Raw genomic sequence first — 17529 nt, forward strand, 5'->3', positions numbered from 1 at the left:
TTTGTCAGGAAAGGATCAATGAAGAAGAAAGAATTCCTTTTATTCCTAGATGTTCCTTTGAATTCAAATACCAGGAGATAATGTCTCCATGTATAAAAAGTAATGATTTAGTGTTTTCTCCTGTAGTGCAAGATTGTTGCTGGAGGAAATACATTGCTGCTGAAGGAGCACATATTCAGAAGGGACTTATTATACTTTTTTTTTTTCTTAAAGGCACAACTCTGCTCTAAGTTACTTCTGTCAAAAATGTAATTCAATTCCATTTAAATACTCAAATTGGGTATCTGTATGTTTGACCCAAAACTAGTTTAAAAGATTTGCTTACATTCTTTGAAGCCATGTAAAAACCTAAGACACCAGCTTCTAATACCATGGGAGTTTTACATCATTTGAATGTTCAGAAGATAGCAAGATGTTGTATTCCCTGTTGAGGCTTAAATAGCTCCTTGTGGAGACCGACAAAATAAAATGACTTAGATAACCTTTGAATTTGTCCCTCAAAGTCCTCAGCATTCATTCCATCAGTATGAAAATGCAGCTGTTTAGGCTTCATGCTCAGTCCCTCCTTTTAGGAGTCTGAAGGACTATTTTGTATAAGCAGGTCTGAGTATTCATGCCACTGTAACTCTTAGCAGTTTCTATCTGCTGTAGAAGAGTATGGGTTTGGTGGTGGGTTTCACTACCACAACCACCACGCAGTAATTCAAGTCTGAGTGATAAAACTCTGTCAGAAGGAGCAGTCGTGGCACACATTGAGAAAGGACCAGTCAGGAAGTGCTGCAGCCACTGCTCAGGCCATTTGCAATTTGCACTGAAGTGCGGTGAAAAGAGATAAAAGATTGTGGTTTAGTTATTCAAGCCTTGCAGTTTTGCTGCCACAATTCATTTTCTTAATTACACTGAAAATCATTTGCCCTTAGTGTTAACAGATTTTATTTTTTTTTTCTTCAAGTGGTAAAAAGCCTTTGGGGCATAATGAATTATGGAATATATGTTTTCCTTCACTAGGATTGGAGATCACTTGTGCAAATTTCATAAATATAGAAAATTTATTATAATAAAGAACTTGCAGAAGTCAGGTTGGTAGAGTTCCTGTTCAGCCTTGTGTTATTTTTTAGTTTGCTTGGTTGGTTTTGTTTTAAAATTTCTCATCCTTTTTTAATAAGCCTACTCCTTAAAACTAACACAATACAGCCAACTCAGTATGGCTTTCATATCTCCATATCTTCGCTCTGTACATACCTCTGTAATAGCACACCAATATGTTTCCAAGGACTGTGCTGCATTTCCTGCAAATCTGAGGGCTGTAGAGTAGACAAGATTCTGAGATTACACAGTGTTCCAAGATCCACACATAGGGTGAAAATAAATCTAGAGAAGCAAGCAAAACAAATGCCAGCTAGCCCTATCATGTAAACGGATAAAGCAGTTCAGTCCCCTCATAACTATGTCTCCAAGAAGCTTTTAAGAGGACAGTTCCTTCACAAACTGAGTCTGGAATCTTCCTTTATTTAAAAGAAAAGCTTATGGCTATGTGTTTGCATTAGATAAAAGCTAGGGACTTTGAGAGAACCAGGGAGAAAATTACAGAAAAACAGGAAATAAAAACTCATGCCTTGATAAAGAAGTAGGTACTGAAATGTACTGTACTTAAGTGAGTTTATACACTGCTCTATATTCCCTAGCTGAAACCAGAAATCCTGAGAATACAGCTTTTTGACTAACCATCAAAACAACTAATTTTGAATGCCTCCTATTCCTTTTCTGCTTCTCTTCAGAAGATGGAATACGTCAGAAACACACAGCCAGGGTGGAGGCCAGTAAGGACAGTCGCCTCAGAAGTCCAAAATATCACATGCAGAGTGGAAGTTGTATCAGAAAGTTTCCAGTTATGTGAAACATTCCTGAGTTTGATTTCCTGTGAAAAGGTATTCTTTGAAAGTAGTTCTATCCACAGTGCCTGACAAGCTTAATTTGGGGAACTTTTTACATTCTCATTGAGTTGAAACAGCAAATTGCTACTCCTTTCCAGGAGACATCCAAAATTGACAATATAGAAAGGCCTGAAGTGTCATAATTTTAGAGTTTGTTTGTGACAGCATCAGGCAACTGCCGGCTTTGTGTTTAATGTTACATACTGATGCAATTATGGAATCCAAAATAAATTGAGGTTTACTGTCCAGAGAGAGTGAAGTTCATAGATCACAGAAGTTCCCCTAGCCCACTCTCCCTTCCTTTGTTATTAGGAGCAGTAACTACACATGGATGAACACAAATTAGAAGTTATTTTTATTTTTTCCATGACAAATTATCACGGATGTAAAGCAAGTAGAGTTTGAAAATTACACGAATTAGATCTTAAGTGTTGAAAATAAGAAATGAAAACAAGGAAGACATGGAAAAAAAGGGGAAATACTACAGCAATTGAAGTTAATAAAAAAAAGCTGCTTGTTACCATTGTTCTGAAAATTGTAAGCAGTCACACCACAAAGGCTGCCTCAGTAACTGATACCCACTGAAGAAACACTGTTTCCCCCCTCAAAACTATGTACATTCACTAATTACACATTTGCAGAACAGTAAAAAAAAATACAGACTTGTAACACTCAGCTTTAATACTTAACTCCTTTAAAAAGGCAATAGACCATCTTTTTCTCTCCAGAAAACAGAATTGATGTTACAGTAAGTGCTAGTCATCTCATTTTTCTTTATAATCTCAGAGGACCTTCATATTGCACTCAACTTAAAAACTACTCCCACTCCCCAAGAGTGGGGCATTTAAAACCTAAGAATATTTGGTCCTGCCTTAGTGAAAAAAAAAAACAAACTTTAATTTTCAAGTGCCATCAAGTTCACATTGTCATTTTGCTTCACTTCCTTAACATTCTTAACTTTGTACTTCCACTACTACTACTACTACTAATGAATACTACTATTCATTCTACTGCGCTAATTACATTAACAGGACCCAACAGTAGCTGTGCAAATGAAGCTGCATATGGGAGCAGAGAAAAGGAAAATAGCAGGATATCAGCAAAAAACATATAAGTAATACTGTGCATTCTTTTGTTCTCTCATGCTAGCTAGACTTCCAACCATTCCTCAAAATCTCCACAGTCTGATTTTACAGCTCTGTAAAGTCACTTTTCTTTCCAGAAATCCGCTCTTGTCCCCACTCACTCAGAAGAGCTATGGCCAATGAACTAGATTATCATAAATTCAGCAATCAAATTTACATGGCTCTGGAGATGCAAGTAAAATACGTATTGTATCTTCATTTCTTTTGTCATGCTTTATCAACCCCTTTCTCTGCTGGTGGTAAAAGTCAATAAAATCCTATTAACACTAAGATCTGGTATTAAGTTTGACAGTTTACAAATTACAAGGGTTTTCATTTCAAGTATGAGCAGCTTGAGATAGTCTGGAGTTTCACTGTATAAAACTGTTAAAGTTTGAATAAAGCTGATAAAATAATTTGAATGTATTTTTCTCCTCTCCTTTCAAAGAAGGCAGCAGAAACAAATCAAACAAAGAAAAAACCCTAAAATCCTTTCTGAGAGATTCACATTAGCCTAACCAGGAAAATCAGAAGAATCATAATAGATATGAGTTTAGACCTAAACATTCATCTGATCTCTCCATGGGCCTGATCCAACTGCTATTTGAAAATAAAACAATCCTTCCTATGGACTCCGAGGAGTTTGTATCAAGCTCTATTGCTCTCTATAATCACAAGTAACCACTCTAGCAAAATGAGTAACACAGGCTAAAAGAAAAAGGCTTAAAACAACTGAACCTTTAAATAGGTAAATAAAGATTCCAGCAGCTGGGATGACGCTGGCACCTGCAGAAACAGCAATCAAGGGTATGGCTGACCAGCTGGCAAATGAATTAGGAGTTATTCCAGAACAAACCTGGGGACAAGTCTAAAGCTATTCCAGCAATTGGGCAAATTGCCATAATTTCTGCAATTCTTCACCTCATGATTTAAATTCCTGTTAAATATTATTTGAAGAAAACAAACACCACTCCCATCTTGTGTTATTCTTCCGTTAGTAGCTTTCTTCACTGAAAGACAGTTTTCATAGTTTCTCTCCAAGAGGAACACGGCAGCAGAATGCTTTTGAGCAAGACATAGAAAGCTCTCCCAAACAGGAAACAAATAGAAAGCAGGTGACTTTGAAAAAAAAAACAACAACCAAGTTTACCCAATTTCAGGAAAGCCCCCAAGAATGAGCAATATACATCTGACTTCCCAACTAGCCTATGAAGGTAGAATGGTTGAACAGAAAAAAAAAGGAGAACGTAAACAAAAAATAAAGGGAAATGTAGAAGAAAGTGGAAAGAGAAATGTAATAACAGCAAATGAAAACTGGGGAGTAGGACATGGATAAAAATCAGAGATGAAGGCTAGGCAGAGAAGAAATAAGCAAAGCAGCAGCTGAGGGAAGCCTCCCTGTACATTGTTGCTTTAACCTCTTTCCATGGAAACATACTTGACCTCATTTGATGTGGATTGTGAGCAATAGCAAAGTCACTATTAGAATGAAGGACAAGAAGGTTTTAACACAGCTTTAGGTTAGATTCTGACATTCTTCTCAAAATCTTTTCTAAACCTACAGTCCTATTTCTGAACAAATACAAAATATCCTTTATTCCTTGCAAAAGATATTCCAGAACTACATTTTTTCCTTTTCCTGTCTTATAAATAAGGTCTTCACAAATATTTCCCTCCCCTCCAATTCAATGTCATCGTTACTTTGAACAGTCTTTGAAATAGAGGGAGCAGCCTCACTCTTGGATTTCATTCCTAGTTTTGCTTTACTCTTGCTACGCAAGTTAATAATCAAAACAGAGATTTTATTTTTAATTAAAAACACACACAAGCACTACACATTTGCCTTTTAAGCATACAGTCTCAAATTCTGTCAAAAATGTAGTACCTACTGGACACCCAAATAATTTTTTTCTGATTAGTTTACTGAATCAGGATTACACCACTCAACCAGATGAGTTGACCAGAAAATAATTATACATCGACTATCAGCACCCTTTTCAATACAATTAAAAATATCACATGAATTCACGGCTACCCGGATTCCTCAGATCGCCAGTCTTACTGCATATCTTGGACTGCTCACAGGACAGAGTGGGAGGCTTTATTTTGAAGCAAACATCGCCTCTAGTAAGGATGTTTGCACACAGCAATAACTTGCCAGTGTTTAAGGCCAGAAGCATTACAAACACCCACTTATAAATATTCAAATGTATTTTTCTTCGCCTAGAAATTGTACTTTGTGCGCAAGAGAACTTTTCCTGCTTCAAGTACTTGGCTGACTAACCAGGTAGATTGTATATTTACACACACGAGCAGTGCATCAAGCATGTATGGACACTTTAAAGTTGCTGCTCTGACATCTGATGCTGTCTGCTGTTGTGTTGTCCTTGAGCTCAGGGTACAAGGACTGAGTGACAGAATTCTGTGAATTCAGCACTACAGTTAATTTGTTGGCAATATGACTTCTCTGTGTTAAGTGGTTAGTAGTACAATTTTGCAAGTTTAAATTTCTTTCTAAAGAGAAAGATAAAGAGATGCCTTTCTATGGTACTTGGACAAATCTGCAGTGGGGATAGAACTCCAGGGGTGAAAACTGAGAAATATATGCATTTTTTTTTTTTTTTTTTAATGGTGGCTCATCTAAATTGCCAATTAAATTTAGAGTAGGTCAGTCAAAGAATTTCTATTGTAAATCCACACCCTATTACCAACCCTAGTGTTTAAGGTCAGGATTTGAAAATTAATATAAAACCAGGAAAACACAAGCATTTGAAAGTTTTTCATCCGAAAACATTGCTTGAACCTTATACTACATCAGATGATCAAACTTTGCATTCAAAGCTACACACGCAACATGTATGATCTGGTGAGCCACGTTCTTTTACTCCAGGCACAGTTTATTTCTGAGCAACTAGCACATACATACAGAGAATAGGTTAAGTGCCCAAATCTCCAAAGAAAAGGGGGAAGACATCTTAGCAATGTTCCTCAACTAAAAGTGAAATAACCATAGGCTGTCAAGTTATAAGTAAAATATAAGTGCAGTGCAAAGGACTAACCTTCTCTCTGCCTCCTTGTGATACTGAAAATGAATTGCTCATAACAGCTTTATATCAGGAGAGATCTCCTCAACATGCTTTGGTGTTTTACTGCTGCACTGACTAACACAACCCCTTTCATTCTCTGGTTTATCAGTTTTATGTTTTTATTTACTTGCCATAAGTTTTAACTCTGATGGTATGCAACACAGGCAGCTCAGAATAAGCTGCATTTTAAAAGATATTGGTTGACAGTCTCTGATTTTGTAAAAGCCAACTTTCAAAAAAAATTACCTGTGAACTTTTTTTTTTTATAAATACATAGTACAACAGTCAAATGGGAGGAAAGAAGATACAATGAGACTCACCACCACCACATTTTCCAGCTTGTGGAAACACCCTGTTGTGCTCTTGCAAAGGTTTATTTTGTACACTCTGCTGGAACAGGCACTTTCGTTTCCTTGCTGAAAAACTTGACAACATAATGGCCTCATGAAGGGCTAGATGCTCAGCTAGTACAAAGTGACAGAAGCCTGTTGATCTTCACATCCGCCTGTACACGCATTCAACCACACACCTACGTTCTACCATGGAGAGGGCATCTCCAGCATGTTCCACTATTCCAAACTGGTTGCTTTTGCTTATCCTGCAATTTCAAACGGTGCTAGGAAACCCTAACTGTGCTACTGCTTAGAAGTGACAAATAAGATTTTTTTCAGTTTACCACTATTGTAACTGGAATGATTTTGCCTCATCTACCAGAGTAATTGATTTTTTTGATAATCAATTGGCGTATCAACTGCTAAAATTGTTACTATTTAGCAGCACCCTCTTGCCAGTGGACGACAACATGCTATTAAGCTCAAGAGCTAAAGGAGTCAATGCTTTCCAATGACAACAGTATCTAATAACTGTTCTGTGATCCTCCCATGGAAATTATTAATATGTTGAAGATGCCCTTAAATAATGACGTTGAGCCAAAAGTCCATTAACCATTTGGACTTGGGAGAAATTACTACCCAGATGGAAAAAAACACCACACCATTCAGAAAGCCTTCTACAGGTAGATGACAAACCATAACTAAAGTATGGATTTTTTGAAAGAAATATTTACCAAATAGGCTATATTTCTGAAGTTCAGTTATGTATGTTTTAAGATTCTATTCTTTCTTAATGGCTAGGCAATTTTATCTAGATCTTTTATCTAGATTATCATTGAGATTTATTAGATTTTAAGATAAAACTGTTCATACACTCTCCATCCTGTTCTGATTAGTTGATTAACTTCAAGTTGTTGTTCCATATATATCTAGTATGTTGGAATCCTTGACAATATATCCTCTATGAGAAGAAAAACTAAGAAGGAAAATATCAAAAATATTGACCTTTAAAAGAGATGTATTCTGCAAGGTAACAAGAGAAGTCGTGTTTAGGCATACATATGATTTAATTTCTTAGTTATTTCCCTATACTCTTCCCTCCCCCCAAACCAGCAGAACTAATTCATCAAGCCTCTGCCTTCCTTAGCACCTGTATGCTTTCAATGATTCAGCAGGAACTGTCAAACACCTGGTATTTTGCTTTTCCAGAGTAGTCCAATTATCATTTGGCTTGCATCAAAATTAGGTTCTTTTTACAAATGGCTCAGCTGCCCTCACTTGAGATCATTCTTCATGCTTAGACAGTGGCTCTCAAACAATGGATGGTGTACAACATGTCTGAAACAAGTTTTAACTGCCTTTTTCAGCTTTCCTAAACTCATAGCTACCCTGTGTAACTGAGCCTGGGAACATAACATGAGAATCAAAAACTCCAAGGAGACAGAAAGCCCTCATTACAGAAAATAATGGACAACAGGGCAGTTCTAAAAATCATTGAGAATCATTCTAATAGAAAGGTAGTATAGGTCAATCTCCAGTGGATCAACAGCTGGGGGCGCTTCTGTTCAACAAACTCCTTGCCACCCCCTTGTCTCCCCCCACCCCCCGATCCTTTGTGTTGTCACACAAACAACACCCACAAGCACACCACCCCCACTCCTTTCCAGATATCTTCTAGAATACTCACAAAAGCATTCAGAGAATAGCTTAACCTTCTTCCAATCATATCATCATTTAATACTTCCAGGCAAATGCAGAGACTATTCCATGCTGTAGTATAAGTATTGGTTCTGGCTATTAGTCAATATATTATGAATAGAAAATGGCAAACTTTTCTAAATATGGGATTTCCCTACTGAAAAGCTATATCCAGAATCCGTTTTTCAAGGCAGCTGATAAACTGAACAGCATTCTTTAAGCAAACCCAAAATGTAACTCAAGCTTGTGAACAAACAGGATGTGCAGTAGAAAAACACTTGCAAATAGCTCAGACAACTCAGGTTACCTGTGACTCTTCTTATTTTAAGCAAATCTCATCCAATAAGCAAAAACAGTTTACCGCTGGAATTAAAATGCTAAAGCATCTAAATTAAATTATGTTCTTGATCAAAATACTGTATTAAATCTGTGGTCAGATTTAATTGACTTCAAGAGAATAATAAAAGATTTGGTCACTACTGAGTAAAATAATTTCATAATAAGCTGAATTACAGAGAATATATTTGAGATAATGCTGTAAGTCTGTAAAATCCTGTCTTTCTCCATTTAAGAAATAAAATTTGCTACCACACTAATGTGACACTTTCACATTTTATTAAAAGTGTCCTCTCTTTAAAAGCTCAAGATCAATAATGCTTAGAGGACAGTTTTAAGCAGACAGAATATTTCCCCATAAAAACATTGTTTTAGAGAAAATTGGGGCAACTTTCCCTCTGCCTGTACTACTTTGTATGTTACTCAAATTACATTAAAGTCTCTTTGGATTGGAAGAACTCTCAAAAAAACCACTCCTGGCAATTACAGAGATAATGCTGATTTGAATATCAAGACAAAAATAAAACAAAACTATAACAAAAAATATTTAAAAGCAAACTTGATCTTATTTCTTTACAGCAACTGCTTTGGGACAGGCTAGTTAAATCTTATTTGCAAGTTTCACAGTCAAAGCTGTCTTAACCATAAGTACAATTAACTGTCCCCCAACCTCCTTACATTTTTTTAAAGCTCAAACCATAACATTATAAAGTAATGAGGATGATATTATAGAACACTCAAGTACTTATTTCTGGCATTATCCTTAATTATACATTTTGCTTAAACAATTTTCAAACAGAGCTTATTTCACACTCAGCGAATGAAGATGGTAGTCTCTTCAATTATTTCTACCTCTCCCATCCAGTCATTTTGTGGTACCTGCCCACCAGCAACTAGTTATTTTCAAGATGGTGCAAAGAGTAAGAAAATCATATTACACAAATAGACATTTTCAAAGTTGCAGTGGACATAAGAAATGATACCACTGGCAAAGTGAAAGGTAAATAAATATATAGAATTGAATAAATTACATAGAGCAAAAGCAAACCTTAGTATGCTACAACAAACTACAAATTGAACATCTCATATTGAAATATTTTGCTCTTAGCTGTAATAGAAAGAGAACATAGGAAAACCAATACTCATGCAAAACAACTTTGTAATTAACACAAAGTGGCAAACATTACGAGCTTTGTTCTCTTACCAAATTCAGTAGTTTTGCTACTTCCACTCCCACCTCCAAATCTGTGAAAAGGAACAGAAAAACAAAAACACCTTACACACAAGAAACAATATGCACAAGTGTGGAATATTGTTAAAGCAAAATTTTAACCAAAACTTTAAGAGCATTTTCTGTGCCTTATGTCTATTTAGGAGTGTACTTCAAGAGTAATAATGCAAAGTAAAGCGTGCAGCAAAAAGTGACCAGCTACATCAAGTTTGTTTATCATCAGCCGTTTTACAACACTGACCAGTTTTAAAAAAGGCAGCTCTTGTTATAAAAAGATTTTTTTCTTTCAGCCTCTATTCCCATATGTTTACAGTATCTGTTCATAGACTTCTTAGATCTAAATTCTTTGATATACAACCAGCTACTTCTGCACAACTTTGTTAACCGAAATATAAACCCCATAGGAAAAAGAACAAGTCAGTTATTTAATAGAGTACTTTTGGTAACAATTTGCTATGAACAGGCATATTCACTGTTTTGTTTTTCAGTGCTCCAGTATATCACAAGTTTAGAAGATGGACAAATGGAGAATAGAATTCAGCATTTTACTCATGTGTTTATAATTGTCATTTCTGAGTAATAGAACCATGAGTAGTTCTGTTTCTGAATAAAGATTCCAGAGAAAGGTTCTGGACATACAGATTGAATGTGGGTACTTACTTCTCCTAACAAACACCATTCCTGAAGTAAACGCAAGTCTTTTGGGATCTGTCCCATACAGAGGTATCTTCTCGATTTAGATCCTCCTTGTGACAAATCCATAAGTACCAAGAAACAAGCTTCAGATTTAGTTCAGAAATCCGCCATTTTTACAAGGAACGAGAGCACATTAAGTCAGGAATTTGCAAGTGAGAGATGCAGAAAAATCCCATTCATTCCTCGCATAGTTCTGAAGAGAGCAAAGCTATCAAAGAACTCATGAATTTGTTTGTGAAATTATGCCTTATGTTGTCTACCATATCCTAGCTATCTGTTCTCTCCACACAGGTATACTGAAATAGTTTGGGACTATCCAACAATAGAGTAGTTTTGTGTGTTAACATTTCATCCACCCATTTCCAGTCCTTCTAGAGAAGAAACTCATGCCAACTTCATTATAAAACAATGAAATAAAATAATTATCCTTCATTTGTGGTCAATATAAAAATCTTGAAAATTAAATCCACTTGGAAAACACTTTGGTAATAGCAGACAACAAGTACATGAAAATTACTTCAAATTCTTAACCTGTCTTCAAAATAAGTAACATATACTTTTCAGAAAATAGGAGTTTAAGAAGCTTGATAGGAAAAGAAGCTGTAAGGAATAAAAAAGTTTCTGTAACTGCATTAATTTTTCCTACACATGCTAAAAGCACTACTAATATTAAATAACCTTAATTTGATTTATTACTTGTTTATGGTAAACCATGCATTAAGTGCAAAAATTTAGACAGATCCTAGAACAACAAATGTAGTACTACATCTTCAAAACAAACAAGCTACGCAAAACTCTCATTTCAATGCCTTATTTCAAAATAGAACAAGTAATCTTCCCAGTCGAAGGCAAAAGTAGACTCAGGAACTACGCAGGGTTGAGAAGCAGGTATAAGCTATACAGCACAACTACTGATCACTGAGTGTTAAAAACAAAGCCAAACACGGATCAAAAGAATTCTTTAGTGTGTCAAGTATTTAAAGAATGAAGTCCAAATTTAATAAGATGCAGTTCTGAAAGCAAGGAATAATTCATTTAAATTGCTCATCTTACCAATAGTCCTAAACCCCATCCACAAAATAGCATTTAAACCTGTATTATTTCTTCAGGAAAGGGGTCCTCACAGATCTCTCTTCCTCTCAGCTCAGAATTTTAATTGATCTGAGTTCTGCAAGCTAACTAAATGATGCATGAATGTGTATAGATTCAAAGTTCAATTTCTTCAATCAAAAATCCAGAAGGCATTGCAAAGTAGGCCTGGCAAAAGGAAAAAAAGAGAAAGAAAAACAGCATCTGCTAATATTAAACTCAGACTTTGCCACTCCAAACAGAATTACAAAACCTCATCTAATGACAGAATAATTAGGCATACATAGAGCAATCATTGGCACATTGTCAGAAATAGGGTATTTAAAAAAAAGATACAACTATCAGCAGTTTCAGTAGTAAGTCTCTAGCATTTGCTTCCCCTGACTAACTCTAATCAATGAGTCAACTGCAGCAGGTCGAAAGCAACTGTGATAAAATGCCACCTTATGAAGTAACTGCCTTCATAGATCTTACCAAATGAGTCATAAAACTATTCATCAATATCACTCCTTGTGCAGTACAGCACCGTTATGAGGGTAAGCTCAGGGAGTTCTCTGATCAGAAAAGCTTACTCAGTTATTCCATTTGCAGGCTATAAATCATGATTTCTTACGTTCCATACCACCATTAAATAAGGCATGAAAACCTCCACTATCATTAGTCAACAGCTAACAAGCCATTAACATTTTCATTAACAGTGTTGACAAATTCAAATTGATTATAAAAGCTCATTTATATCATATCCTAAAAAAAATGTGAACTAGAAGATCATTAAGTTGTCAGGCTGTTGCATTCTATATCTTCTATATATGTTTTCTTTAAAAAAAAAAGTATTTCTATGTACTTCTGAAGCGTACACAATGTCTAGTTATCTTCTAGCCCCCTCAGATTCTTGTTTTGCCACTGCTGTATTAACTTACAAACTTACAGTCAGTAGCTATGTGATGTTCCAACTTCAGCCTGCGTAATGAGATGGTACATATACACAAAGGAACCCCCACAAAAAGCTTTGGCTCCCCCCACCCCCAGGAACAGAGGAAAAGAAATGGAGAAGATGGAAGAAGATGTCAGTGCAGCACTCAGAAAGTTCCGGAGAAACTTGCTAAAACCAGTTCTCTTAAAATTTACCTTCCATAATTATTTAGGAAGTTTACCGTCCATGCAATCAGACACATTTCAGACACATTTCAAAACCTACATCCGCTCTTTTCTTAGTGTATCCTTAGCCCGTCATACACCTCCATCCCACCCACTCCAAAAAATCCTTTATTTTCAACAGAATGTACAATGCAATTAAAAAAATAAATAAAAAAAAGCTGCTTTTTACTCGAGACTCAGAAGGAAGACTAATACAGAGTAGACAAGAAGAGGAATGACCAAAACCCATATCGGGCAAATTTCTCAAATGATCATTCAGAGAATCAATAAAATTCAGATTGGGATTTGCGAGACTACAGAAATACTACCAGCTGGAGTAGAACTTCTAAAATAGCAAGTGTGCATTTCTGTGTTTAAGCATCCAGTTGCTTAGGAAGAAAAAAACAACCCACAGAGTAATTTTGAATTTGGACTTTCACATTTTTGAAGACATTGGAACAACTTCAGATATAAAATCCTTAAGACAGTGTTTTCCTAACCAAAATGAAACTTAAAAGGAGGAATAGCTGTGCAGAAATATGAACAAAAAAACTTCAAAAATGGATTATTATTTCAGTTAACAATAGCAAAATCAGTATTGGAGCTATTACATACCTACCTTATAATATAGTTTTGCACACGTAATTAATATTAATGCCAGTTGAAGAGGAATGTCTACCTAGTCAACTATTTCATACACATGCTTTTTTGTATAAGGAAAGAGGTGCCTTAAGTCACCATAAGAAGTAGAAGACCTGATTTACTTAAATATATTATTAGAAAAAAAATCTGACTTCAGATTTCTCAGCAAAACTGACATGGATTTCCAAATATTGCTATTAAAGAATACCTTTTCTGTTAAAAGAAACAATAACAAAACTTTTGATGATTAGGTAATAGCATAAGAATATTTGACACATACAGTTAATTCAGAGCTGAATTTCTCAGCTGCTGACAGTTTTAATGTGAATTACCTCAAAATGGCTTCCGTAACTTGCAATGCATCATTCCTCCCAACAAAGCCCAAATAAGAAACAACTACAAGGAAATAAATAACATACAGCACGCTCCTTCAGTTTAGGTGAAGAAAAAATAAAAGGCATTTATGAATTACTTTCTCTGTAGTAAATCTAAAGTCTACCTCAATTCACATCATTTAACATTCATGAGTTGAACATTTTCCCATATCTGACTTGCCATAAAGTGGAAGCATCCAGAATCACATATTCAGTTAGGGAAATACAGATCTCTATACTTGCAGATTTAGAGCAATTTGAGACAAATAACATCATTTGTCAGATAAAGACTTCGTTATTTTTTATTATTAAAAAATACAAAACACGTATATTGTAGAAAAGCTGCTGCTGCTACCTGTACTACAGGCAGAAAATTGCCTGGGGGTACAATGAGCCTCTGCACATGCTCCGTGGTCAGATTTACTTAGGCTCTAATCAATATGTTCCATGCATCTTGTCTATATTGGAGCTCTTATTACATGCTCAATTGATTCACTGAACAACAGCAAGCTGTAAAAGGCTGTACTCCTGTGGATAAAGCAGATGTTGTTCTGACCTCCACCCACTGACTCAGATAGCGAGTTTTCTGTCTGCCTTCGGTAAAGAAAAATATCCCAGCTACATGTTTTGCCCTTGCACAATAGTTATTACGTTCATTATACAGAAGTTCATGCTAACTTCCCCTGATTTTTATTAAAAACAGAAGAAACAGAACCACACCCACAACAACTGCCATGAACATCACAGTAAGCTACCTATTCCTAGCAATTTTAGGGAAGTAACCTGACTAAGATTTTGTAAACACACAGACTGAGTTCTGTAAGAGAAATCCTAAAGCTGAATTGAGTTCGGCTTCTGAAATTACTATGAGCTATAGATTAACACAGAAATACCGCCATGTTATAAATATTATAGAATCATAGCAACCTAGGAAAGCTTCTGTTACATTAATTATTACCTTTAAAATTAAGGCAGCATAAAGAGTAGGAATAAAGTCCATCTAATAATAAGCTAAAATAGAAAAATATTCCCCTCCCCCTTCTTTAGGGAACAAAAGAATCTGAAAAAAAAGAAAAAAAGCAAGTAAGGATCAGGGAGATGGTACAAAAGAGATCCCAAAGATAGCAGTGATCAAGGAAATAAACAAATAAAGTGAGAGTTGTGATATTAAAGAATGGCATATTGGTTTCAAGAATATCTGAAGACTAAAAACAAAAAAAGATATTGGTATACAAAGTATTTGCTATATTTATAAAGATATTTAATAGGTTAATCTGAACTCTGAGAAAGCTGAGAGATAAACAAAAAGTGAAAGAGCTCTTAAACATATTAGTATGACACAATAATCTTTATTTCTGTAGTATGAGGATCACCATTAGTGTCTTCAAAGGACAGACAAAGCCAATCCATAAGAAAGATATCAGTAATAAATTCACCTTCTAAAGCAAGAATACGCGTGAGCGCATGAGAGAGAAAGATATTCACAACTACCTAGCCCTATGAACATCACAGGAATTAGTAAAAACGCTTTGGAAAATCGATGAAATTTTACTACCTTGAAGAATTTGTAGTCCCCTTGCACCAAGACACACATCCACATCTCTCAATGAAAATACTTCCAGCTATATACTTGGTACCTACAACAACCCACACAATCCATCCACTGATTCAGAGAGAGCAAACAATCTTAGAAATGAAGGCATTCACCATTTAGCTTCAATAGGACACCTGTGAACCTAAGGAATTTAAATGAAGTTCAGATGTTACAGTTAGTAAAGTACTTAACACAATTCTCTATCAGATCAGGGTTTAATTCTTGACAGATGTGTTACCATATTTAAGGAATTTAGAGTATCGGGTGGCTATAGTGTTAAAACCAAACTGGATTGTTTGGTTAGTGGCCTTTCTATGATGATGAATGTGACCTGGGTGCTTTAAATCCATTTACTCAGGATTAAAGCTTAATCCTGTTTCTAGTGATATCAACAGGACTGTACTATAAATATACATTTCAGAGCCCTAGTACTCATTAAAAAAAAAAAGTCATTCGATATGGATAGAATAAAAAAAATCTGGTTTCTTTATCCCTAATACATATTGACTGTATGTTCCTTTCTCATGTGTTTTGATCTGTCTTCTATCAGATCCCACTGTGTCTCACCCTTCCAGCTTCTCGAGTACAGAGTATCTAACACAAAGAATCAGAGCACTTTCTCTTGGAGTCTCTGCAAGGGATGAGTGCACCTGTGAAGGTTCTGACCCTTGCTACTACTACCCTGGAGGGACAGGGGAAGAGTAGTAGCTACACACTTCAAAGCTGATTTCTTGGAGATTTTTTTACAGGCTAACCCAGACAGCTTTTACAATATTTCTGATAGTAAATAAACCAAGGAAAATCTCATAGACAATGTGATTTGTAGTAAGTAAAATTATAGGCTTTACATGGTAAACTTCCTAAGGTACCATCTGCGTACATACATATTCATAAAGAGGTTAGGGTGGGGAGGAAGATGTTTCTCCCACCTCTTTCCTGTATGTTTTGAAACAACCAATATGAACTTCTAAATCTTTTGTGCAAACCTCACTAGATCAAAATCCACGTGCTATTTCAGTTTAGTAAAGACTCTCTGAATCAATTTGGAAATGATGTTTTATCAGGATTTGAGGATTTACTGTGCTATTAGAATGTTATTTTTAAGTAAATATTCAAGTGAAACTATTTTTGTATGTGTGATTAATGAAAATACTATTTTCCCCCCGTCCTTGTGGAACTAGGAAGTATACTACTTCTATATAACAGTTTGCATAATGTGGTTATTCCTTTTAAACTGCCACTATTATGTTTGAAAAAATACTTCTAAAAATTATGTGAAAAATAAAGTAAATAACAAAAATTAACAAAACTCATCAGCATAAAGAAAAGAAAACATAGTACCAAGCAAGCAATTGCAAATTGCTGTTTTGCAGTTTAAGAGTTATATGGTCCTCTTAAATCTTCCCATAGAAAGGAAAAGGGAGAAAAGCCCATCAAAATTGCAAAATTATGGATTAACCCTGTTAAACATATTATGGACCAGGACAATGAAAAGTTCCCTTGTTTGATAACAGGGTTATTTATTCTATCCTAGCTGGTGCTCCGTAAATTCTGGTGTATTCTTCAGTATGAATGTAAGCTGTGGGTTTTGGTTTTTTTTAAAGTTAATTTGTTAAAAAAAATACGTCCCTCTGTAGCTCAGATATGTAAAGAGACGTGAAACGTGCGTGATTCCACCATCAAAGAGCTGTCATTATTCCTTATTTTAATGTACTGTGGAGTGCTGCCCTGATTACAGATGCCTTTACTGCACTATATTTATGTTATATGCTATGTTATGTATAAATTCTGTTAAGTCTGTTCTGGATTTTATCATCCCCAAATAATATGTATCACCAAATTATGTTACAAGAAGACAAGCTTTTATCTCCTGTTCACGAGCAACTCTTGTTTCAGACTCCATCTTTACTAGAAGATCTCCTTGAAAAAAAATGACCTATTTTTTCAAGATTGCCTGGTTTTGGAGGAGAGCACAAGGTGCTGGGATGGACGATACATAATGACTGTGATATATCTGAAACTTCTAAGTGTTTCTGAAGGCAAAACAAGAGTGAGCGTACTGAAATTGGGATCTGAGAGGCCCACCCTCCTTAGATCCAGAACTTTGAATTTTCTTATCCATCCCATGAGGCTGCACTGGCACAACAGATTCAGCTCCTAGGGCCAGACACAGCACACATGCATGATGGGAATATCCTCTCACCCATCTTGGTAATTCAGACTCAAAGCACAGGCCTAGGAGGAAGCGTTTGGTTG

At 35.6% G+C, this 17529-nt stretch overlaps 1 long non-coding RNA gene across 1 annotated transcript in view; it reads right to left on the minus strand.

Moving 5' to 3' along the window:
- LOC125184072 (uncharacterized) overlaps positions 1-15327 on the minus strand; it is a 41283-nt gene extending 25956 nt beyond the window's left edge. The window contains exons 1-2 of the long non-coding RNA XR_007167358.2: positions 15235-15327; positions 9715-9755 (exon numbers count right to left, since the gene is read on the minus strand). This is a non-coding gene — a long non-coding RNA (uncharacterized lncRNA). The remainder of the gene's footprint in view (positions 1-9714; positions 9756-15234) is intronic.
- Positions 15328-17529: the final 2202 nt, after the last annotated feature.

This window comes from Anser cygnoides, chromosome 16 (genome assembly GCF_040182565.1).
Source record: "Anser cygnoides isolate HZ-2024a breed goose chromosome 16, Taihu_goose_T2T_genome, whole genome shotgun sequence".
Lineage (NCBI taxonomy): Eukaryota > Metazoa > Chordata > Aves > Anseriformes > Anatidae > Anser > Anser cygnoides.